The sequence below is a fragment of the Papio anubis genome, chromosome 15 (assembly GCF_008728515.1).
Source record: "Papio anubis isolate 15944 chromosome 15, Panubis1.0, whole genome shotgun sequence".
Lineage (NCBI taxonomy): Eukaryota > Metazoa > Chordata > Mammalia > Primates > Cercopithecidae > Papio > Papio anubis.
In genome coordinates, this window is record NC_044990.1 from 23,846,002 (window position 1) to 23,871,010 (window position 25,009).

General features: G+C 45.3%; 1 protein-coding gene and 2 long non-coding RNA genes across 3 annotated transcripts in view; 1 reads left to right on the forward strand and 2 right to left on the reverse strand.

Moving 5' to 3' along the window:
* Positions 1-25,009, forward strand: part of SLC25A30 (solute carrier family 25 member 30) — a 76,190-nt gene that overhangs the window by 24,400 nt on the left and 26,781 nt on the right. The gene's annotated exons all lie outside the window — the stretch shown is intronic.
* On the reverse strand, positions 16,682-18,299 carry LOC116270574. Its single transcript, XR_004178695.1, has 2 exons — positions 18,159-18,299; positions 16,682-16,840 (listed from the first exon to the last, which is right to left on the reverse strand). It is a non-coding gene; the product is annotated as an uncharacterized LOC116270574 (long non-coding RNA).
* LOC108582876 lies at positions 18,605-24,911 on the reverse strand. The gene is made up of 3 exons (XR_004178694.1): positions 24,736-24,911; positions 23,811-23,941; positions 18,605-19,050 (listed from the first exon to the last, which is right to left on the reverse strand). It is a non-coding gene; the product is annotated as an uncharacterized LOC108582876 (long non-coding RNA).

The following is a 25,009-nucleotide window of genomic DNA, read 5'->3' on the forward strand; positions in this document are numbered from 1 at the left end:
GCTTTATCAGTGAACCAACCTTTTTTTTTTTCTTTTTTCTTTTTTACCAAATACCCAGACTTCAAAGAGAGAACCAAACTTTTGGCAACCAGACTAACTAGTTCAGAAGTTAGAAAAATTGGACTCTGGCCGGGTGTGGTGGCTCATGCCTGTAATCCCAGCACTTTGGGAGGCCGAGGCAGGTGGATCATGAAGTCAGGAGATCGAGACCATCCTGGCTAACACGGTGAAACCCCATCTCTATTAAAAAATACAAAATATATATATATATATATTAGCCGGGCGTGGTGGTGGGCGCCTGTAGTCCCAGCTACTTGGGAGGCTGAGGCAGGAGAATGGTGTGAACCCAGGAGGCAGAGCTTACAGTGAACTGAGATCTCGCCACTGCACTCCAGCCTGGGCGACAGAGCGAGACTCCATCTTAAAAAAAAAAAAAAAGGCAAGAAAAATCGGACCCTTACCAAGGTTAATTTTGAGTGATTAGCAAAAGCAACACATAAGAAAAGACATATATGTCCATCCAAGCTGTCCTATAAAATCCTCCTTGAGTTAACATTTTACTTGGTGTAGTGTAATTCTTGGTATTAAACCTTAGAATTGTATGATCTCGCTTTGTTTTCTACTAAGTCCCTGGAAACGTTTAAAAAAATATCCTCATAAGCTGAATTCCACAGTGGCATTTGCATTTTATTGCCTCTGTCAGCTCTAACTACTTACGCCAGGGTCACCTCCCAATGAATAGTGGCTCATGATTCAGTTTACTGTACAAAGTAGCTATTCGGCCTTGGGACTTTTTAAGTTTGGAAGAATTATTCTGAAGGTATTTTCTTCAGTCGTCTGGAGTGATTCCCAGGGAATCTTAATTCCATTTCATTGCCCTCCTGGAGTCCTGCTGTTTTCTCTTGACTGTTCCGGGTTTTTCTGGAGGTGAGAAATGCTACTGGAGGGTAGTGTTAAAGGTCAGAGGATGAACAGATGCAAGGTCAGGATGAATCTGGAGGGAGTTGAGGAAAAGAAAGCTCTTTGGCAAAATTCTAGAGTCTTTCTCAGACAACAAGTATTATTGGACCGCAATTATGTTCAAAATATTGTGCTTAGGGCAAGCAGGGTGTCTCATGCATGTAACCTCAGCATTTTGAGGTGGGAAGACCACTTTTGCCCAGGAGTTAAGAGACCAGCCTGGGCAACATAGCAAGACCTCATCTCCACAAATAATAAGAGAAAAATTAGCCTGGTGTGGTGGTGCCCACCTGTGGTCCCAGCTACTTGGGAGGCTGAGGTGGGAGAATTGCTTGAGCCTGGCGGTTGAGGCTGCAGTGAGCCATGATTGTGTCACTGCACTCCAGCCTTGGCAACACAGCAAGACCCTATCTCAAAATTAAAATAAAATAAAAATAAAAATATTGTGCTCACTGATGTGAAAGAGAAGCATCAAGACATGATATCAACACTAGATTTGAGATATGAGATATAAACTTATTAAAGTTAAATAATACAAGAGATGTACCAAGATAGGTTGATTGTCAATATTAATTACTGAATAATAGCATCAATAAAACCTTTTATGGAGTTAGATTTATTCATTCATAACATACTTGGTTCTAGGCATCTAAGCCCTAGGTTTCTTGGTGAACAAACAATTTGTTGAGCCTTTCTTTTTTTTTTTTTTTTTTTTTTTTGAGACGGAGTCTTGCTCTGTTGCCCAGGCTGTAGTGCAGAGACATGATCTCGGCTCACTGCAAGCTCCACCTCCCGGGTTCACACCATTCTCCTGCCTCAGCCTCCCGAGTTGCTGGGACTATAGGCACCCGCCACCACGCCCAGTTAATTTTTTGTATTTTTTAGTAGAGATGGAATTTCACCATGTTAGCCAGGATGGTCTCAATCTCCTGACCTAGTGATCCAACCTCCTCGGCCTCCCAAAGTGCTGGGATTACAGGTGTGAGCCACTGCGCCCGGCCTGTTGAGCCTTTCTAGAGAGTGGGAAGTTTGACTGTGTGAACTCCAAATATCTGAGATACTGGTTTCTCAGTCAATTTATAAAGTGCCAATGTAAGGGACATGTCCGTGTCACAGCCTCAGGAGGTCCTGACATGTGCCCGAGGTGGGCACAGCTTGGTTTTATATATTTTAGGGAGACATGAGACATCAGCCAATATATGTAAGATGTACATTGGTTCAGCCCTGAAAGGCGAGACAACTCAAATTGGGAATCGGGCTTCCAGGTCATAGGTAGGTAAGAGACAAACAGTTGCATTCTTTTGAGTTTCTGATGAGCCTTTCCAAAGGAGCAATCAGATATGCATTTATGTCAGTAAGCAGAGGGATGACTTTGAGTTCTGTCTGTCCTTTGTCCACAGGAATTTATCTTAGTAGCTAATATTTTTTTTGAAATAGAATGGGAGGCAGGTTTGCCCTAAGCAGTTCTCAACTTGACTTTTCCCTTTGGCTTACTGATTTGAGGATCTTGAGATTTATTTTCCTTTCACAGCTGGGCCTTCAATAACAGGTTAAAGGAAGAAAGTGGGAAATGACAGTGTGAAAAATCCAAGATGAATTTATGGGACTGTATGCAAATAATTTGAATTTTTTCTTCCCAACGGATCTGCTGGACCAGGAGCCTTTTAAGAGATGAAATGAAAGGGAATTGTTAAGAGGTTTAATTTTTAACAGCGCAGCTCTGAGCTCTCCAAAATAAGGTCAATTGCTTTCACTGTCTTGTCAGAAAAGGTCTCTGTTATGCGGAAACCTGGCATGACATGCAGGATAAAGGTCAGGGACAAGCTTGGGGCACATAATGAAAAGCTGGGAGCAGAGTGGGAATGATGGCGCTTTGAACCCAGCCCCTCTGCAGTGTCGAGATCAACAACCATGGGACCTGCACCAGCGATGTCACCTCCCAGACACCCTGGATTCCAACTGAGGGAGTCAGTGGCTCTGCTGAGCTGAGATGGCTTTTTCCTGTTACAACCAGGACACCAGGAGCTGCAGGGTCCTATAGGGGTGGGAGACTCAAGTGAATAGACCTCGTCCCACTGAACTGCCTTTGCAAAAATTGTAACTGAGGAAATTATGACAGTGAAAGAGACCTGACCGAACCGACTCCATCTTGCTTCTAACCTCCAAGCTATCCTTGCTCATTACTGGTCAAACTAACTTTGGGAGGAAGTTAGTTTATACTTTAACTTTGAAGCAAAGATGATAACAGCCCTTTTCCAAAACAGACTCCCTTCTTGCCTGGAGACCAGTCTACTTTTGTGGGACTAACAAATTAGCTACAAGATTAGAAATTATGGTTTAGGGCCAGGTCCGGTGGCTCATGTCTGTAATCCCAGCACTTTGGGAGGCCGAGGCGGGTGGATCACCTGAGTCAAGAGTTCGAGACCAGCCTGGCCAACATGGTGAAACCCTGTCTCTACTAAAAATACAAAAATTAGCCAGGTGTGGTGGCGGGCGCCAGTAATCCCAGCTACTCGGGAGGTTGAGGCAGGAGAATTGCTTGAACCTACGAGGTGAAGTTTTCGGCGAGCTGAGATCGCGCCACTGAACTCCAGCCTGGGCGACAAGGGAGACTCTGTCTCAAAAAACAAACAAACAAACAAACAGAAAATAATTATGGTTTAGGAGTCATGCATCCTGAGGCTTCGAGATTCTCAACCTCCCCAAATTGCTTCTAGGAATAACATCACTGTTGTAAAGTCTAAAATCAGGGCTTGAGCTCTTTTGCAGACCCTTCATTCCCATGCATCACTGACACCACCCAGACCCATAATCAGGCTCATCTGGTCTTGTGGCCCCACCCAGGAACTGACTCAGTGTAAGAGGACAGCTTCGACTCCCTCCCTGTGATTTCATCTCCCACCCGACCAATCAGGACTCCTCACTCCCTTGTCCCCTACCTGCCAAGTTATCCTTAAAAACCCCAACCCCAGAGTTTTCGGGGAGAATGTTGTGAGTAATAATAAAACTCAGGTCTCCCATACAGCCGGCTCTTGTGAATTAAACTCTTTCTCCATTGTAATTCCCCTGTCTCAGTAAATCAGCTTTATCTAAGCAGCGGGTAAGGAGAACCTACTGGGCAGTTACACCAGCCATCACTGCACCTGATAGGATTCGGTTCCCTGGGGCTCAGTAGGACTTACCTTGGCTTTGAGAAGGGTGGTGGACAGAGGGCCAGTGAAATCACCTTTGCAAAAATTATAACAGTGAGAGAATTATAGCAGTGGGGGAGATCTGATCTAACCAACTCCCTCTTGCCTATAGCCTTCAAGCTGCCTTAGTTTTTACTGGGCCAAGCTAACTGTGGGAGATACTCAATAATAGACCTTCCCCAAAACTCAACTGCCTATGTAAAGCTACTGAGAGACCACCAGGCTAGGCAGAGGAGAGGAGCCTGAATTCTGCTAGGTATAGACATAAACCACTGCTACCCATCATTCTGGAAGTCACAAGATATGCAACTTCCCCAATGCCTCCTGCAGATAACATCACTACTGTAGAACCTAAGACTGGCTTTTTGAGATGCCTTTTCAGGTTTTTTGCATGTCTAATGCCGATGATGGTTCCACTTGGACCCACCAACCACTCCTGTGGCCCTACCCAAAGCAAATCGGCACACAGGAGGACCATTTCCTACACCCCTGCGATGGCACCCCCAACCAATCAGCAGCAAGCACCCGCTTCCTCCCCCAAACTACCTTTGAAAAACTCCTAACCTCCAGGCCTTGGACAAGATAGATTTGGGTGATGATGCGTCTCCCACGTGGTGTGGCTGGCCTCAGGTGAATTAAATGCTTTCTTTACTGCAGTGCTGTGGTCTCCGTGAGTTGATTTTGTTTGTACAGCAGGTAGGAAGAACCTATCAGGTATTCAGCACGAGTGGGAAGGGAGTCCCCCGTCTTAAAGGAAGAAGGAAACGTAGAGGTCACTCAGGCTCACCAGGATCACCTGACTTGTTGGTGACAGAGCTAACCCTCATCTCTACCATGCTTTCTTGTCTTTTGCGGAAACACGTTATCGCTCAACTCCTGACCAACTGGGTGCCAGGAACGATCCTCAGTAATCTCCTCTTCAGTGTGTCTCTGATGCTATCATTTGCCTTTTTCTTCCTCTCCAAATCATCTCTTTATCCCCCTTTCCCCTTCACTTCGTTCTCAGAAGAAAAGGCAGTATCTTTCATTTCAAAGTTTATCCTATTTGTCCTGCCTTAGTTCAGGTTACTGTGGCAAATTACCACAGACTGGGTGGCTTAAACAACAAACATTTGTTTCTCACAGTTCTGGAGGCTGGAAGTTCGAGATCAGAGTGCTAGCGCGGCCAGGTTCTTTCTTTCTTTTGGTTTGTTTTACATTCAGGGGGTACATGTGCGTGTTTCTTACATGGACATACTGCATACCGGTGGGGATTGGGCTTTAATGTATCCATTACTCAAATCGTGAACATGGTTCCTGATAGGTAATTTTTTCTTTTCTTTTTTTTTTTTTTTGAGACGGAGCCCTGCCTGTCGCCTAGGCTGGAGTGGCACACCCACGCCACTGCAAGCTCCTCCCAGGTTCACACCATTCTTTTTTTTTTTTTTTTTTTGAGACGGAGTCTCACTGTGTCTCCCAGGCTGGAGCGCAGGCGGCTCCCCGGACCCTGCTCACTGCAAGCTCCCACTGGTCACCATTCTCCCTAGCCTCCCAAGTAGCTGGGATTACAGGTGGCCATAACCGGGTTAGTTTTTTGTATTTTAGTAGAGACGGGTTTCTCACCATGTTAGCCAGGATAGTCTCATCTCCTGACCTTGTGATCCACCCCGCCTCGCCTCCCAAAGTGCTGCTGATTACAGGCTTGAGCCACCGCCTCGCCAGGTTCACACCATTCTCTACTGCCTCAGCCTCCCCGAGTAGCTGGGACTACAGGTGCCCAAGCACCACGCCCGGGTAATTTTTTTGTATTTTTAGTAGAGACAGGGTTTCACTGTGTTAGCCAGAATGGTTTCGATCTCCTGACCTCGTGATTTGCCCGTCTCGGTCTCCCAAAGTGTTAGGATTACGGGCGTGAGCCACTGCGCCCGGCCTAGGTAATTTTTCAACTTCACTCCCCTCCCAACCTCCACCCTTTTGGAGTTGCCAGTGTCTATTATTTCTGCTTATGCCAAGGCTGGTTGTTGGTGAAGGCCCTTTTCCTTGTTCACAGATAGCTACTTTCTGCTTGTTCTCATCTGGCAGAGAGTAGAGAGAGGAAGCAAGCTCTCTCCTGTCTCTCTTTTTTTTTTTTTTGTGGAGTCTCACTCTGTTGCCCAGGCTGGAGTGCAGTGGTGCGATCTTGGCTCACTGCAACCTCTGCCTCCTGGGTTCAAGCCATTCTCCTGCCCCAGCCTCCCAAGTAGCTGGGATTACAGGTGCGTGCCACCATGCCCAGCTAATTTGTGTATTTTTAGTAGAGACGGGGTTTTACCATGTTGACCAGGCTGGTCTCAAACTCCTAACCTCAGGTGATCTGCCTGCCTTGGCCTCCCAAAGTGCTGGGATTATAGATGTGAGCCACCACACCTGGCTCTATTATTATTATTATTTTTAAAGTGTCATCTCTCCCAGGAAGATTTCTTTTTTCTTGCTCGGCCACCCAGGCTGGAGTGCAATGGTGCAATATCCGCTCATCGTAACCTCCGCCTCCTGGGTTCAAGCAATTCTCCTGCCTCAGCTTCCCGAGTAGCTGAGATTACAGGCGCCTGCCACCATGCCTGGCTATTTTTTTTGTATTTTTAGTAGAGACGGGGTTTCACCATTTTGGCCAGGCTGGTCTTGAACTCCTGACCTAGTGATCCACCTGCCTCGGCCTCCCAAAGTGCTGGAATTACAGGCGTGAGCCACCATGCCTGGCCTTTCCCAAGAAGACTTCTACGAACCTGTCCAGGCCATTATACAATTTTGTTTTTTCTTTTTTCCTCTTCCATCAGACTGTAAATCTCTAAATGCAAAGGCATTTCCCTACCTTTTGTACCCAGCATGACAATCAATCAGTGGTTGTTAAATGCATGCATTTAAATAAAAAAATTCATTTATTTTCCACAGCAACATGTAAGATTTTTGGTGAAATGTGAAATGTTTCCATTTTTACCAACCACTCTCCACAGATTTAATCAGGTTTCTTTTCTAGGCATATTTCCTCTTGTGGTTCTGTTTCATTTTCTACTTTACTAAACCCAAGAGGAAACAAATATTCAGGATACACATTGGTAGCTAGACATTCTGTTCTAGTTTGCTGGGTCAGATAATCAAGTGAATGCAGATCTTCAAAGGAAGTTGAATTTGTAAACCACAGTCAGACAAAATTAGCAATCAGAAATGCCATTGTCCTAGGCAACAGAATCTCTTTACAACCCCTCCTGTGGCTGGCTGTGGAAGCACCACAGCTAGACAGTTCATCTCCCGTCATGTTCTTGCTGGATAACTTGCTGTTATGATTCATTTTAAGGTGAAGCACTAGTGTGTGAGAGCAAGTAATAAGGTGTAAAGTTGAAGACATTCATCCTGGACAAGTCCTGGTACTGTTCCCCTGGTATTCTCACAGCAACCGAGGACAGGAAACAATTCTCAGTCGAATCTTGTAAATTTCCAGATTGGCTTTACTGATAACTTACCTAACATTTATTTAGCACTCATATCATGCTGTGTATGATAGAGTTACACTGAAAAAGCCATCTGACCATTCTATCAAGTTTCCCTCCCTTCCTTCCTTCCTTCCTTCCTTCCTTCCTTCCTTCCTTTTTAGATAGAGTTTCACTTTTGTTGCCCAGGCAGGAGTGCAATGGTGTGATCTTGGCTCACTGTAACCTCCGCCTCCTGGGTTCAAGCGATTCTCCTGCCTCAGCCTCCAGAGTAGCTGGGACTACAGGTGCGTGCCACTACACCTAGCTAATTTCTGTATTTTTAGTAGAGACGGGGTTTCACCATGTTGGCCAGGCTGGTCTCAAACTTCTGACCTCTGGTGATCTACCTGCCTCAGCTCCCCAAAGTGCTGGGATTACAAGTGTGAGCCACTGCACCCAGCCTTCTTTTCTTTTTAGTATAAATGGAAAGAGGACAATGAACACCACATACAAACTACTTTGTTAAATCATCCTTAGTTTTTGTTTTTCAGTGAACTTTGATTAAAGGAAACATATTTGGGGAAAGAGTCATTCTGTTTATTTATGTGGACATTGCATTACATCTGAGAAATAGACAGAGTGTCACAGTACAGAGGGCACTCTGTTGCCTAGATCTATCAGCCCCAGCCAAGGTCTAGTTAACCCTTTTTAGGTAAGTAGGTGAAAGGGTGATGGTGGTAATGTCAGTACTTGCATCTCTGGATATAGAACTTTTCCTAGACTATTGGAAAGTCAAAATTAAGGCTAGGAGTTCCAGGTCATATAGAGACCTCTAGCCATTGAAAACCCTTGTGTGGTGTCCACAGAGCAAGTTTGGCATTTGTCCACTCTGAGAGGAATGCATGTCCTTGTGACTCGAATCATCAACTGAGATCTGGCCTTGACCTGTGGGGAAGGACGTGATGAGGAGAGAAACCCAGCAGGACATTGTTATCAGCTCCAGCATAAGCACGAGGGTGAAATGCATCTGCTTCTAGAGCTGCCCTTCTGCAGAGGAATTTGTTAGTTACCCGGCACTGGTTCAGTGTCTATTCTATTTAGAGCTCCTGTTATGTGGGCTAGCTAAGTATCAGCTCTTTAGGTCATAAATACATTGAGCATTTTGGGAAGATAGTTAATATGTGTGTGGCTATGTATTTCTCTAACAACTATCCTCTAATTTTTTTTTACATGATGTATTATGTCCATATTAGATTCTGTACAGGGGCCCTTCCCTTCCCTTCCCTTCCCTTCCCTTCCCTTCCCTTCCCTTCATTTTTTTTTTTGAGACAGGGGGAGTACAGTGGTGTGATCTCAGCTCACTGTAGCCTCAACCTCCTGGGCTCAAGTGATCCGCCTACCTCAGTCTCCTGAGTAGCTGAGACCACAGGTGTGTGCCACCATGCCCAGCTAATTGTTGTATTTTTTTTTTTTTTTTAAGAGACGTGGTTTCACCATGTTGCCCAGGCTGGTCTCCAACTCCTGGACTCAAGCGATCCACCTGCCTTGGCCCCTCAAAGTGCTAGGCTTATAGGTTTACAGGTGTGAGCCACCATGCCCAACCTTTTCTTTTCTTTTCTTTTTTCCTTTTTCTTTAACTTACAATGCTTTAATTTTTTGCCAGCTATAATTGAAGTACAAATGATATACAAAAAAATTGTGCATATTTAAGTGTATACAATTTGATGACTTTGGTTATAATGCACACATACCTGTGATACCATTGCCACAATCAAGGTAACAAATATGTTCATCATCTCCAGAAGTTTCGTTGTGTCCCCTTTTCTGCCTTTTTATGTGTGTGTATGCGAGGAAGAACACTTAACATGCAATCTACCCTCTTAACGAATTTTTAAGTGCACGACATGGTATACTGTTAACCATAGGCACTATGTTATACAGCAGATGTCTAGATCTTAATCATCTTGTGTAACTGTAGCTTCACACCCATTGAAAAACTCCCCATTTCCTCCATCCTCTGGCAGCCTCCATTGTATTTTCTGCTTCTGTAAGTTTGATTATTTTAAAGGCCTCATGTAAGCGATATCATGCAGTATTTGTCCTTCCGTGACTGACTCATTTCACCTAGCATAATGTCCTTTAGGGCCAGCCGTATTGTCTCAAATCAACCCCTAACAATTTCATGCCTTGATTCTATAGTAGCTCCCATTCACATGAGCAGTGATAAAGTGTGCTTAATTGTGTGTTTGAGTCAGGTCTTTATACTCTTACTGCATGAAGCCATCCACAACCATGCACACGAGTAGTGTCTGTGTAAGAGCAGGCACAGTCAAACAGAAAGCACTCTGTTTCTGGCATGTCTGCAGAGCTTGGACACTGGTATATGCAGAGTCCCTCACAAGACTCTCCTTAAAACCCAAAGTGATTTTAAAACTTGTGGTCGGGCGTGGTGGCTCACGCCTATAATCCCAGCACTTTGTGAGGCCGAGGTGGGTGGATCACCTGAGGTCAGGGGTTCAATAACATCCTGGCCAAAATGGCGAATCCCCGTCTCTACTAAAAATACAAAAATTAGCCAGGCGTGGTTGTGCATGCCTGTAATCCCAGTTATTCAGGAGGCTGAGGCAGGAGAATCGCTTGAACCCGGGAGGCAGAGGTTGCAGTGAGCTGAGATCATATCACTGTACTCCAGCCTGGGCAACAGAGTGAGACTCTGTCTCAAAAAACAAAAAAACACCAAATAAAACCACTTGAGGTTGTACAAGAAATAGTCAGAGTGACTGAATCCTGCTGTGGAATCAATAACATGTGATTTGCTTAAAGGTTTACTTAAATAAGTTATAAATCTAGGATACTTTTATTTTTTTTCTGTAGCCCAGGCTGGAGTGCAGAGGCTTCCATCTCAGAAAATGTCTCCTGTAGGTTTTGTTTGTTTGTTTTGTTTTGTTTTGTTTTGAGACAGAGTCTCACTCTGTTGCCCAGGCTGGAGTGCAGTGGCGCAATCTCAGCTCACTGCAACCTCTGCCTCCTGGGTTCAAGCGATTCTTCTGCCTCAGCCTCCTGAGTAGCTGGGATTACAAGCGCCCACCACCACACCCAACTAATTTTTGTATTTTTAGCAGAGACGGAGTTTCACCATGTTGGTCAGGCTGGTCTCAAACTCCTGACCTCGTGATCCACCCGCCTCAGACCCAAAGTGCTGGAATTATAGGCATGAGCCACCACACCCGGCCAGATGCCTCCCATGTCTTTGAACGCCTCCTGGGTTCAAGCAATTTTCCTGTCTCAGCTTCCCGAGTAGCTGGGATTACAGGCATCCACCACCATGCCCGGCTAATTTTTGCATTTTTAATAGAGGCGGGGTTTCACCATGATGATCAGGCTGGTCTTGAACTTCTTGCCTGAAGTGATCCGCCTGCCTCGGCCTCCCAAAGTGCTGGGGGAGCCACCGCGCCCGGCCTATGATGCACATTTTGTTATTAGTTTTACATATACAGTGTTATCAGTGAGGAAAACCATAGGCAATAATACCCAGTTAAAGTGGTCTTTTTCTCAAGAAACAAGAAGCCTGGAGGTAGAAAGTTGCTGGCATTGGTTTAGCTGCCCGATAATGTCAATAAGACGCTGACCCTTTCTCTCTTTCAGTCTTGCCTTTCTTAGCACGTGGGCCTTTTGTTAACATGCTTGTTACTTTGTGAGAGTGAGATTGTGGCCACGGCTGCAGGTACCATGTTTGTATTCAAGGCAGAGAATGGGGAAGGGGCAGTGCCAGTGACCACCGCTCCTCGGCCTGTCCTCTTTGTACAGAAGTAAAGGCTTTCTCAAACACTCCCCCTTACACTGCCCAAGAGTTTCATGTTTGTCTCGTTGTACAGAACTTGTCACGTGGCCATGCTTAGCTGCAAGAAAGGCTGGGAAAGAAATTTTTTTTGTTTTGTTTTGTTTTTTGAGATGGAGTCTCACTCTGTCGCCAGGCTGGAGTGCAGTGGTGTGATCTTGGCTCACTGCAACCTCCGACTCCCTGGTTCAAGTGATTCTCCTGCCTCAGCCTCCCGAGTAGCTGGGATTACAGGCACGTGCCACCACACCCAGCTAATTTTTGTATTTTCAGTAGAAATGAGGTTTCACCATGTTGTATGGTCTCGATCTCCTGACCTCATGATCCGCCTGCCTCGGTCTTCCAAAGTGCTAGGATTACAGGTGTGAGCCACCGCGCCCAGCCGGGAAAGAAGTATTTAACATTTTCAGCTTCCATAGTGGAGGCTGGCACAGCAGAGGAGGATTAGAAACAAGTTGCCCTACTAATGGCTTCTAGAGAGTCCCCACCAATCCTTCATTAGAGAAGGAAGATGTGACCAGAATCTTTTTAGTGGCTTCCTTTTGTGGCATTTAGATGTAAATTAGATTTTTCAGGGTTTCAAGGAGCAGGCACATCCTCAGATTATTTCCATGAATGAAGGCCAATTATAAGGCTACATGGGGAAATAAAGGACACAGGAAGTTGTCTCGGGCCACGTGATGAGGCCATACAGGAAGTGGTCGGGGATGTACTTGTAGCCCCGTGGCTCTGATAGCAACTCTGGTGGCACCATCACAATACCTGGCAAGTGACTCTTCAGAACTGGGCAACTGTGGGGATCCCTGGTCTGGGGCTCCACCATGACAGGGATGGAGCTGTTTTGCCTCTGATTCTACTGCTCTTATCTGTATCAGCAGATTTTCACTCGTGCCTTATGTCAAATGTCCCGAGAGTTCCTGTGGGACAGCCTTCACCATCCAGCAGAGGGGCATAGGGCAGAGCTCTGAAGGCCACCTTGGGCCTCTATCCATGTCTCCCTTGGCCTATCTGTGTGACCGGGTGATGGGTCATGTGTAACCACTGTTGATCACACTCAGAGGGGATTGTGGATGAGATGGGCTCCCCTGGGCTTTGGAGGAGGTAATGAAACAATGGCTAGTCCTGGACCCTGGCTCTAGGCCATCTGCTAAGCTATATCAAACTAGCCATTTTTTTTTTTTTTTTGGTTGTTAGTTTCTATTTCATAGTCATCAACTTAACTCTGCAATCCAGCTAGGCATGGAAGGGAACAAGGAAAACATGGAGCCCAAAGGGAACTGAGCGAGAGCACAAAGATTCCAGGATACTGTGAGCAAACCGGGTGGAGGGGCGCTCTCCTGAGCTATAGAAGGAATGGTCTGGTGGTTAAGATAAAACACAGTCAGCAATGGTGATCTTCTTGCTGGTCTTGCCATTCCTGGATCCAAAGCGCTCCATGGCCTTCACAATATTCATGCCTTCTTTCTCCTTGCCAAAGACCACATGCGTGCCATCCAACCACTCAATCTTGGCAGCGCAGATGAAAAACTGGGAACCATTTGTGTTGGGTCCAGCATTTGCCATGGACAAGATGCCAGGACCTGTATGCTTCAGGATGAAGTTGTCGTCATCAAATTTCTCCTTGTAAATGGACTTCCACCAGTGCGATTACGGCATGAGAAGTCACCACCCTGATATATAAACCCTGGAATAATTCTGTGACAGCAAGGACCTTATAACCAAATCCTTTCTCCCTAGTGCTCAGAGTGTGAAAGTTTTTTTCTGCTGTCTTTGGAAACTTGTCTGCAAACAACTTGAAGGAGACGCAGCCTAAGGGCTTGCCGTCGATGGCGATGTCAAAGAACACCGTGGGGTTGACCGTGGCTGATAGTGCAAGGCTCCTGGTGGTGGCAGCATCTGCAAAGCCCATTTTAAAAAAATGCAGCTATTTCACTATTTATACAATCATTTATCTTTCTATCTTCATTTTCTTGAAATTAAATCCCTAAAACCTTTCTGCCTCAACTATGCAGGGTGCCAGAAAACCAGAACAAATAATAACCAAAAAAGTCACATTTGTATTGCTTTGGTGGTGTATGTTCATATATATATATATGTGTGTGTATATATATATATATATTTTTTTTTAATTAAAAATATTGATAGGCTGGGCACTGTGGCTCATGCCTATAATCTCAGCACTTTTGGAGGCCGAGGCCGGCAGATTGCTCGAGGTCAGAAGTTCGAGACCAGCCTGGCCAACATGGTAAAACCCGTCTCTACTAAAAATACAAAAAATTAGCCTGGTGTGGTGGTGCATGCCTATAATGCCAGCTACTCTAGAGGCTGAGGTAGGAGAATCACTTGAACCTGGGAGGCGGAGGTTGCAGTGAGTCGAGATTGCACCATTGCACTCCAGCCTGGGCGACAGAGTGAGACTCTGTCTCCAAAAAATATATATATGTGTGTATGTATATGTATATATATGTGTGTTTGTATATATATATGTGCATATATATATATATAAAGAGAGAGATAGAGAGAAGGGGAGAGAGAGAGAGAGGTGAAATTTGCATAGCATTTAACTGTTTTCTTTTGTTGAGATAGGCTCTTCTTCTGTCACTCAGGCTGGAGTGCAGTGGCGCCATCACAGCTCACTGCAGCATTGACCTCCTGGGCTCAAGCGATCCTCCCACCTCAGCCTCCAAAGTAGCTGGGACTACAGGCACGTGCCACCATGCCCGGCTAATTTTTGTATTTTTTGTCAAGATGGGGTTTTGCTATGTTGCCCTGGTTGGTCTCCAATTCCTGAGCTCAAGCGATCTGCTCACTATGGCCGCCCGAAGTGTTAGAATTATAGGCGTAAGCCACTGTGCCCAACCCATTTACGTGTTTTAAAGTGCACAACTTGGTGACATTTAGTGTGTTTACAGTGTTGTGCAACCATCACCTTTACCTGGTTCCAAAAGATATGTTTTTGAACAAGTGTGCATGAGTGTTGGGGATGGTATTTCTCCTGTATTGAAAAGACTCTGTCAACGTTGCCTGCTAGACTGGCCCCAGGTGCTATAGGTTTATGGACCTAAACGCCTTTCTTGACTTTGCATAAGGAAAAGGTATCTTCCTGACCAAATGTCTCGGGCAACTCTCCCAATTCTCGGAAACTCCTTGGTCTTCCATGGTCTGCCATCCCTCAGCTGCAGAATTTGCAGTGAGACACTATGTGTTCACCGAGGATTATTGTTTAACCATTTTATGGCTATTTAGATAGCAGTTAAATTTACACAAAAACAAACAAATGATGACCAAACCAAGTCACTGTCAAGGTCACAGGTGGCTATGTCTAACATAAAAACAGAAGCTCTCCTTCAATTCACCCACTGGGAGAGGAATTTTCCAGCAGCATAAGGCCTCAAGATGAGTTGTCAGAGGGTCAGCTGCTGCTCAACCTAAACAACTATTTATTTATTTATTTATTTTTAAAACAGAGTCTTGTTCTGTCACTCAGGCTGGAGTGCGATGGCACGATCTTGGCTCACTGGAACCTCCGCCTTCCAGGTTCAAGCCATTTTCCTGCCTCAGCCTCCCAAGTAGCTGGGATTACAGGCACGCACCACCATACCCAGCTAATTTTTGTAATTTTAGTAGAGACAGGGTTTTACCATGTTACCTAGGCTGGTCTCGAACTCTTAGCCTCAAGCGATCTGCCTGCCTTGGCTTCCCAAAGTGTTGGGATTGCACTCAAAACAAAACAAAACAAAAAGACAAAGAAACAAAAAAACAAAGAGTATGGTTTGATTGGACTTTTTTTTTTTTTTGAGATGGAGTTTCACTCTTGTTGCCCATGTTGGAGTGCAATGGCGTGATCTTGGCTTACCGCAACCTCTGCTTCCCGGGTTCAAGCAATTCTCCTGCCTCAGCCTCCTGAGTAGCTGGGATTACAGGCACGCGCCACCATGCCTGGCTAGTTTTTTGTATTTTCAGTAGAGATGGGTTTTCACCATGTTGGCCAGGCTGGTCTCAAACTCCTGACCTCACGTGATCCACCCGCCTTGGCCTCCCAAAGTGCTGGGATTACAGGCATGAGCCACTGTGCCCAGCCTGATTGGAATTTTATAATCAGTATTTTTTTCAAAACTGGATTTTCATTTTAGTGGGTTATGAACAGTATGAACAAAAAATAAAATAGAATAATAAAGAATACGGTGCATTACAGATACAGTAAGTATTCCTTCTAGAAATGTTTGTCTCAGTAGTGTGTTTGTGTGTATATGTGTTTACTGGGTTATGATGTAAAATGCATTTCTTAATGTGGGTTATAGTTTAACAAGTTTGAAAGCCACGGACATAAATGGCTTTGGACCCGTCAGAACAGCTCAGACTTTTTTCACCAGCCTTGGGCCTCAGCCAGCTTCCCTGACCCTTCCACTATTGCCAGATGGAAATGTCATGGTTATGTTCAGAGTCCTTGTGCTAAACTCATGTATGCTCTTTATCAGAGGCAAAAATGGAGCATGACAGTCTGTTCTTAGGGCAAGTTCCAAGAACTGAGAACACAGTCCTCACAGGGTCATACAACTTTCAATTTTCCAATTCCTAAACCGGTGTCAGTTCTGACTGTGCTCTCCTTGGTTATTCTGTGAATATACTTGAACGATCGAGGGCGTTTCTGCAGTGACGAGCTGGGGCACTGTCCTCCCTGACGCTCCGAAAAGCCACACTGCAGAACACTCTGGATAAAATTACCCCTGGGAGCCACCTGTTTACTACCCTTTATGCTTGAAGCTCTCAGCATGCAGTGCCCTGGATCACTTACAGTTCCCCAACTTCTTTTTCATGAAAAGAGCCATTCATTTCATCTCTTGGAGGTTGCAATTTGCCCTTTAAATTTTGCCTGTGATAAACTTAAGTCTGATAGCTTGCTTTGGCAGTACCTATGTGAAAGCAACTCGGAAAGTTAGAGAGTGAAATATTTAGCCAAATGATGGGCTAAAAAAGATAATACAAGCAATTCCAGTTAAGGTTCAGATTGAATTTTTTCTTTTTTTTTGGGGGGGGCAGGGTCTCATTCTGTTGCCCAGGGGTGCAGTGGCACGATACGGCTCACTGCAGCCTCAACCTTCCTGGGCTCAGGTGATCCTCCCACTTCAGCCTCCTGACTAGCTGAGGACTACAGGTGTGTGCCATCATGCCCAGCTAATTTTTGTTTTTTGGGTTTTGTTTGTTTGTTTTGGTAGAAACTGTGTTTCGCCATCTTCTCAAGTCTTCTGTGCCCAGCTGTTCTGAGATTTCTTTTTTTTTTTTTTTTTTTTTGAGACGGAGTCTCGCTCTGTCGCCCAGGCTGGAGTGGAGATTTCTTTCCAGTGTTATCTTGAGAATTCCTTTCCCCATCCTCCTTTGCTGGTCTCTTATTTCCTGAACTCCATTTCTCAGTTTCTTCCTTAGTTCTGGGGAAGAATATCCTTCATTAGCTTTCTTGGGGACACATACATGAAAGAGGTAAATTCTTTAAGAGCTTGCACCTGTTGGGTGTGGTGGCTCATGCCTGTAATCCTAGCACTTTGGGAGGCCAAGGCAGGTGGATTACCTGAGGTCAGGAGTTCGAGACCAGCCTGGCCAACATGGTGAAACCCCATCTCTACTAAAAATTCAAAAATTAGCCGAGTGTGGTGACACACACCTGTAGTTGCAGCTCCTCAGGAGGCTGAGGCCTGAGAATCGCTGGAACCCAGGAGGTGGAGGTTGCAGCGAACTGAGATTGCATCATTGCACTCCAGACTGGGTGACAGAGCAAGACTCCATTTAAAAAAAAAAAAAAAAAAAAAAAAAAAGAGCTTGCACATATGTAACTTTTGAATTCTCCCATTGCTGGTTTGGTTAGGTGGATATTATTATTTGGCAATGATTTCCCCTCAAATTTAAGTCATTGCTCCATCATTTTCTAGTTTCCAGAATTGCTATTGAGAAGTTTTAAGTTATCACTATTCTTAATCCTTTAACTGTGATTTGTTTCTCTTTTTTTGTCTCTCTCTCTCTCCACCCAAATTAGGCTTTAAAAGTTAAAAAGAGGCCGAGGGCAGTGGCTCAAACCTGTAATCCCTGCACTTTGGGAGGCCGAGGTGGGCAGATCATGAGGTCAGGAGTTCAAGACCAGCCTGACCAACATGGTGAAACCCCGTCTCTACTAAAAATACAAAAATTAGCCAGGCATGGTGGTGCACATCTGTAATCCCAGCTACTCAGGAGGCTGAGGCAGGAGAATTGCTTGAACCTGGGAGGTGGAAGTTGCAGTGAGCAGAGATCACACCACTGCACTCCAGCCTGGGTGACAGAGCTAGACTCCATCTCAAAAAAAAAAAAAAAAGGTTTAAAAGAAGGCTGGGCTTGGTGGCTTATGCCTGTAATCCCAGCACTTTGGAAGTCCAAGGCGGGCAGATCATGAGGTCAAGAGATTGAGATCAGCCTGGCCAGTATAGTGAAACCCCATCTCTACTAAAAAGACAAAAATTAGCTGGGTGTGGTGGCATGCGCCTGCAGTCCCAGCTGCTCGGGAGGCTGAGGCAGGAGAATCACTTGAACCTAGGAGGCGGAGGTTGCAGTAAGCCGAGATTGTGCCATTGCAATCCAGCCTGGGCAACAAGAGTAGAACTCTGTCTCAAAAAAAAAAAAAAAAAAAGAACGTGAACAAACTGGAGAAGGGTATAACTGGCAGAAAAATGCCCAGGGATGAAGGTAGCAAAACTCAATGACAACAGAAAGGCTTACCTTCCTCACGGTCCCTGCTGATGGATCAGACACAACTTCTCTATAAAAATGGGACATATAATAATTGTAGGGAGCCAGGCATGGTGGCTCACACCTGTAATCCCAGCACTTTGGGAGGCCGAGGCGGGTGGATCATCTGAGGTCAGGAGTTTGAGACCAGCCTGGCCAACATGATGAAATCCTGTCTCTACTAAAAATACAAAAATTAGCCAAGAGTGGTGACGCATGCCTGTAGTTGCAGCTCCTCAGGAGGCTAAGGTAGGAGAATCGCTTGAACCCGTGAGGCGGAGGTTGCAGTGAGCTGAGATGGCACCACTGCACTCTAGCCTGGGCAACAGAATGAGATCTGTTTCAAAAAAAAAAAAAAAAAACATTGGAGGGGGCCAAAGGAAAACTTCCCTTTTGCTGTCTGAAGCCTTGCTGAAAATAAATTCACAAAAGGCAAATTAATAGGAGAAATGCCGGACAAAATTTATTAATGTGCATGGGGGAAAATCCCCAAGAGCGATTTCTTCACCACACAGTGGGGTAGAGAATCTTGTTACAAGAGCATCCGGTAAGACTGTCAGGAGGTCTTCCTGAAGGTCTCATATCCTCTTCTTGAGTGAAAGGGAGATGGGGAAACGTGGATGATTTAGGAAGGTAGTAAATGATCTTCAGGGGAAGTCAATGGAATTGAAATATACAACGGCCTGGGACAAACTCTGTTGGACCCAATGAGCAAACAGTGGTTTGTGACGAAAGTCTATCCATGTGTGTGGACCAAGTTGTCTTTCTTCTTGCAATGAGTTCAGTTAATGAAAACTTGAGGAAGGGACCAGAGGTAACTGTTTTCTTTTTTGGTGGATCCAGACTTCAGGCAGACAAAGGACCTTCAGAGTACAACTTCCTCCTGTGCTTCGGGAGAGACAGAGGATTGAGAGACAGGAAGATGGGAGGAAAGTTAGAGAGATGTGGCCTCTTGTTCAGTTCAGTATGTCAAAGCACCGTGTTTTGGGGTAGCAGTTTCAGGACCCAGCCCAGTATAGCTCCCTAGTCCTGGCGCCCAGTCTCAGATCTCTTCAAGATAAACAATCTCATTAATGTCCTGATTTTTTTTTTTCATCATCCAATTACCCAGCTCATCTAGGCTGGTATATCTGTTGTTATATGATCATGTAACTCTGGAAGGTTTAGAGTTAAATATAGAAACGACGAGCTAAATCAAACCCATAGTACTAATATTTTTAGTACTAACCATTAAGTGTAAGACAATCTGCATGTGTCTGCTATTCATGCGAAGTGTAGTGGTAAAGAAAGAAATTATCCTCATAGGGAATCTTACAGATTACCTTGCAATTTCAATTTAAAATGTGCAATTGATTTTATACTTGTGACTTTAAAATGAAGGTGTGAGATAATTTGGTAAAGTGTATACATTGTACTGATTGTATTAAGATAATCTTGTTACAAGAGTGTCCGGTAAGGCTGTCAGGAGGTCTTCTTCAAGGTCTCATGACAGTTGCTTCTGCTACTGTTACAGGCTGTTACAGGCTGTGCCATTTCCCCTTTTACCAAATGAACCCCAACAGGCTCAGGAAACGACAGCCAAGGCACAGCTGAGACCAGACTGGAATATTCAAATGCAAATTTTGCTAAAGGCTCACGTAGGGATCAGCAAACAGTTTTTGTAAAGAACTAGATTGTGAAGATTTTATTCTTTAGGGCCCAGGAGGCAAAATTGAGATTTTGTAGATACTTACATAACCATTTAAAATGTAGCCACTTAAAAAAATATAAAAACTGGGTCGGGGGCGGTGGCTCACGCCTGTAATCCCAGCACTTTGGGAGTCCGAGGCGGGCAGATCACTTGAGGTCAGGAGTTCCAGACCAGCCTGGCCAACATGGTGAAACCCCGTCTCTACTAAAAATTAGCTGGGCATGGTGGTGGACACCTGTAATCTCAGCTACTCTCGAGGCTGGGGCACAAGAATCGCTTGAATCCAGGAGGTGGAGGTTGCAGCGAGCCGCGATCACACCACTGCACTTCAGCCTGGGCGATAGAGAGAGACTCAGTCTCAAAAAAAAATAATAATAATAAAAATTAAAAAAAATATATAAACTATTCTTAATTCTGTGGCTATACCAAGACAGGCAACTGGATAAATTGGTCCATGGACCATAATTTGCTAACCCTTGGGCATAAAATTTAAAAAGATATCAAAATAAATAAATGCAGAGAATAACGCAAAATTAAATAAACCAGATTTCTAAGTACAACTCACCAGACTTCACATGAGTTTCCCTGCACTATTGTTCTTACCATTGTGTCTACTGGAACACATCTAAGGAAGCAGAAGTACTTTTGAGCAGGGCTTACAACTGTGGTGATAGCAATAGGAAGGGACAGACAATTTGAAAAAGCCTCCGTCCTGACTCTGTCTTCCTGCCAACCCTCAAATTATAGAGACTCTCCAAATGTGCTTATATTTATTGGGGGCCCACAGTGCCAGGTGCTATGCTGAGCACTAAGAATACGGTAGTGAGCAAGACTGGGTCCCTACCCCAAGGAGCTTACGGTTCCATGGGAAGACTGTCAAGAAAACGGAAGGCCGGGCGCGGTGGCTCAAGCCTGTAATCCCAGCACTTTGGGAGGCCGAGGCGGGTGGATCACGAGGTCAGGAGATCGAGACCATCCTGGCTAACATGGTGAAACCCCGTCTCTACTAAAAATACAAAAAAAAAAAAAAACTAGCCGGGCGTGGTGGCGGGCGCCTGTAGTCCCAGCTACTCGGAGGCTGAGGCAGGAGAATGGCGTGAACCTGGGAGGCGGAGCTTGCAGTGAGCCGAGATCGCGCCACTGCACTCCAGCCTGGGTGACACAGCGCGAGACTCCGTCTCAAAAAAAAAAAAAAAGAAAACGGCTCATTCTTTTGAAGTGCGGTAACTGTTCTCATAGCAGCATGGATGCACAACGTGGGCAGGCACCCACTGCACCCAGTTTTTAGGGACTAGGAGAGACTTCCTAGAGGACATGGTGTCTAAACTGAGGCCTGATGGATGCGAAGAACTTAGCAAGAGAAATAACTCAGCAGGTGCAATACAGTGTGTGCCAAGTCGCAGAGGTAAAAGGGAGTGTCACTGTGTTTGGGGAGCTATGAGTATTTTATACAACCATTCAATGACTGACACAAAAGATGCATTCTCAACAAAGCACCTGTAACCAGGAAAAACAAATGCCCAAAGCAACATTCCTATAAAACAGGATTTCTCAAACTTCAGTACTATTGCCACTTTCCTGGGCATTGTTGAACGTTGAGCAGCATCCCAGGTCCCTACCAACTTGCCAGTAGCAAGCATCTAGTTGAGGCAACCAAAAAACTCCAGACATTGCGAATGTCTCCTGGAGGGCAAAATCTCATTGAGATTGAGAACTGCTGCAAAAAAATATAATGATAAAGAATGTCATGGGCTCATTCCCAGTACACCAGCTAGGAACACTGGCCTGTCCAGGTGTTCTTGTTAGGAGTAGCAATGGCTCATTGCTACTCCATTTTGCCAAGGAGAGGAGGTGACCAGATGTCTCAGTCAGATACAACCTCCTCCTTCCACCAACCACCAAATACTACCCCTGAAAGGTCTGACTAAGGCCTTTCATTCTGCAAGCACCGAGGGACCCCCATCCAGAAAAACCTGCTAGACTCATTCTTGGCAAGATGCAGGTCCATATTATCTGCACCATTCCTGTAGTTTAATGTGGTTACACAAACATTTACCAAATTGTAGTTGATTCCAAAGCATTTGTTTTTTATTGCCACTATATAGTGCACATACAGTTGCCAAGATGATGAAAAACCAGGATGTGGGTAAAAAATGGTTCCTGCTGCCCAGCTCCTCATAGAGATTGGCATCATCCACCTAAGGGAGTGTAGTGAGGGCTTTTGGCTGTATGGATCTTACTGTTTTAACAGTTTGCTAATAAAAGTCTTAAGTGGCAAAAAAAGTCCAGCTACTTGAGAAGTGTCTATATGGCCGGACTTTAGAATACAGGATTGAGAGGCAAGTACATGAGTGACGCGGATAGGGAACTAGATTCTTACCGCTGGAGGGCTTTAAGGACCACTGGTCAGGGGCCTTGTGTGCCAGCCTGAGGGCTTACTTTTAATCTTGAGGACACTGGGGAGCCAATGAAGAATTTTAAACTGGTGAGTACCATGGCCAGATGAATTCAAATTTCTACAGCACTTACATTTTACAAAGTACGTTTCTGCACACGTCGCCTCATTTAACATTCTGTAGGGAGGGTATTGTTTCCATTTTGCAACTGAGGACTTTAATGAACTCAAGGCCAGAGAGCTAATAAAGTTGTGACCAGGATTGAGTAGAACCTAGGTCTTCATTTCCATATTGCTACCTGGGTGTGTTAACTGTAGTCAGATAAAAAACATGCACAAAGAGCCAAATAGGGGGGAAGTTGAAGCCAAAGAATAGATGAAGAAGAAGCTGCTTCCAACAGGGACTAGCACTGAATAGTTCATAGATATATTTCTGGACTTACTACTTTTTTTGTTATTCTTTTTTTTTTTTTTTTTTTTTTTTGGAGATGGAGTCTCGCTCTGTTGCCAAGGCTGGAGTGCAGTGGCACAATCTCAGCTCACTGCAATCTCTGCTTACCAGGTTCCAGCAATTCGCCTGCCTCAGCCTCCCAAGTAGCTGGGACTATAGGCAGGCAGCACCATGACCAGCTAATTTTTGCATTTTTAGTGGAGACAGGGTTTCGCCATGTTGGCCAGGCTAGTCTTATACTCCTGACCTCAGGTGATCCACCTGCTTCGGCCTCCCAAAGTGTTGGAATTATAGGTGTGAGTCACCGCGTCCAGCCTTTTTTTTGTTATTCTTGTTTCTAAACTGGTTATGCTGCTGCAACCAAGTTACTATTCCCTAGAGAAATAGTTTCCAATTCATGGGCTAAGACCCTTGGGGGAACCCAAGGTTACTGCAGGGAGCCCACAAATTCAATATGTGTTTTCATAATGGACACTGAGAATACTAACATCTATTTTACAGGGACTCCAGAGTTTTAAAAAATTCATTTTTCTTTCCAAAAGATCTTTGGCCAGGCATGGTGGTTCATGCCTGTACTCCCAGCACTTTGGGAGGCCGAGGCAAGAGAATTGCTTGAGTATAGGAGTTTGAGGCTGCAGTGAGCTGTGACTGGGCCACTGCACTCCAGCCTGGGTAACAGAGCGAGACCCCGTCTTGAAAAGCAAAACAAAACAAAAGCACAAAAAAACCCACAAAGGGATCTTCATACTTGAAGTTTGGCGATTCCTGTGTATTTCTAAGTATCATGTGAGTAGTAGCACAGGCTGGTGGGGCTTAGGGTAATGGTAGAGTTTGGGTGTCCAACAGCTTTACAGGAAAGGGAGGAATCCAGTACTTAGTATGCAGTGCCACACAGTCATGAGTCTGGAAAGGACTTGGTGAGGTGAGAGAGAGGTAGAAAGGGTCATGTTCTTATTTCCCTGCCCTAGAAAGGCAAGCATTCCAACGACTTTCCCCCACAGGCTGGGGATTGTATTTGTTTTTATGGCCAGAATTCAGGGGATACTTCAAACAGGTCCATATTTTATTGATTTCAAAACAGTGCGTGGCAAAAATCCAGGTACTCACCTGGAGTCCAGTTTGGAGGACGGAAAAGGGATTGTTTAAGCTCTGCCTGGGGCCTGAGCTGGAGACACAGAAGAAGGAAATGAGAGAGATGGCCCTGGGCCAGTTATCTCATGAAAACTCTGTTTCATCATCTGTAAAATGGAAATAACATTTCTTTGGCTTGAATGAACCAAGGAATGTAAAGATTCCTGGAGTAGCACTTTACATCAATAGATGCAAGTTTTATACATATACATTTACTCTTTTTTCTTTTCTTTTTTTTTTTTTTTGAGATGGAGTCTCGCTCTGTTGCCCAGGCTGGAGTGCAGTGGTGTGATCTCGGCTCACCACAACCTCCACCTCCCAGGTTCAAGTGATTCTCTTGCCTCAGCCTCCCGAGTAGCTGAGATTACAGGTGCCATCACCACATCCGGCTAATTTTTGTATTTTTAGTAGAGATGGGGTTTCTCCATATTGGTCAGGCTAGTCTTGAACTCCCGACCTCAGGTGATCTGCCCGCCTTGACCTCCCAAAGTGCTGGGATTACAAGCGTGAGCCACGGCACCCGCCTTCAGCGGCACCCGCCTTCAGCTACTCGGAAGGCTGAGGCAGGAGAATCACTTGAACCTGGGGGGCCGAGGTTGCGGTGAGCCGAGATGGCGCCACTGCACTCCAGCCTGGGCAACAAGAGCGAGGCTCCGTCTCAAAACAAAACAAAACAAAACAAAACAAAACAAAACAAAACAAAACAAAACATGTGCCCAGGCTGGAGTGCAGTGGCGCGATCTTGGCTCACTGCAACCTCCGCCTCGCAGGTTCCAGCGATTCTCCTGTTTCAGCCTCCTGAGTAGCTGGGATTACAGGCGCCCGCCACCACGTCCGGCCACGCTAATCTGTACATTTTCAAGCTAAAAGCTGGGGTATAAAAAAATAAGGGCAAATTTACTTCCATCCAACTGTGAAGGTTCACGCGGGCACAGAGAACCGCCCCCTGAGAAGGTTGCTTTTCCAGGGTTCTCGATGCGTTCCCCAAATTTCTCTTCCACCTCCCAGTCGATTTCAGAGGCCACATCAGGCGCCACCGAGTCCCGGGCAGCTTCCTCCTCAGGCAGCCGCAGTGGAAGATCCCGAAAGGGACTTGGTGCTGGCCCCGCCCCTCCGTGTCTCTATCGTGGGGGAGGTCAGGGGCGTGCTATGGGCGTGGCTAGTGCTGGCAGAAA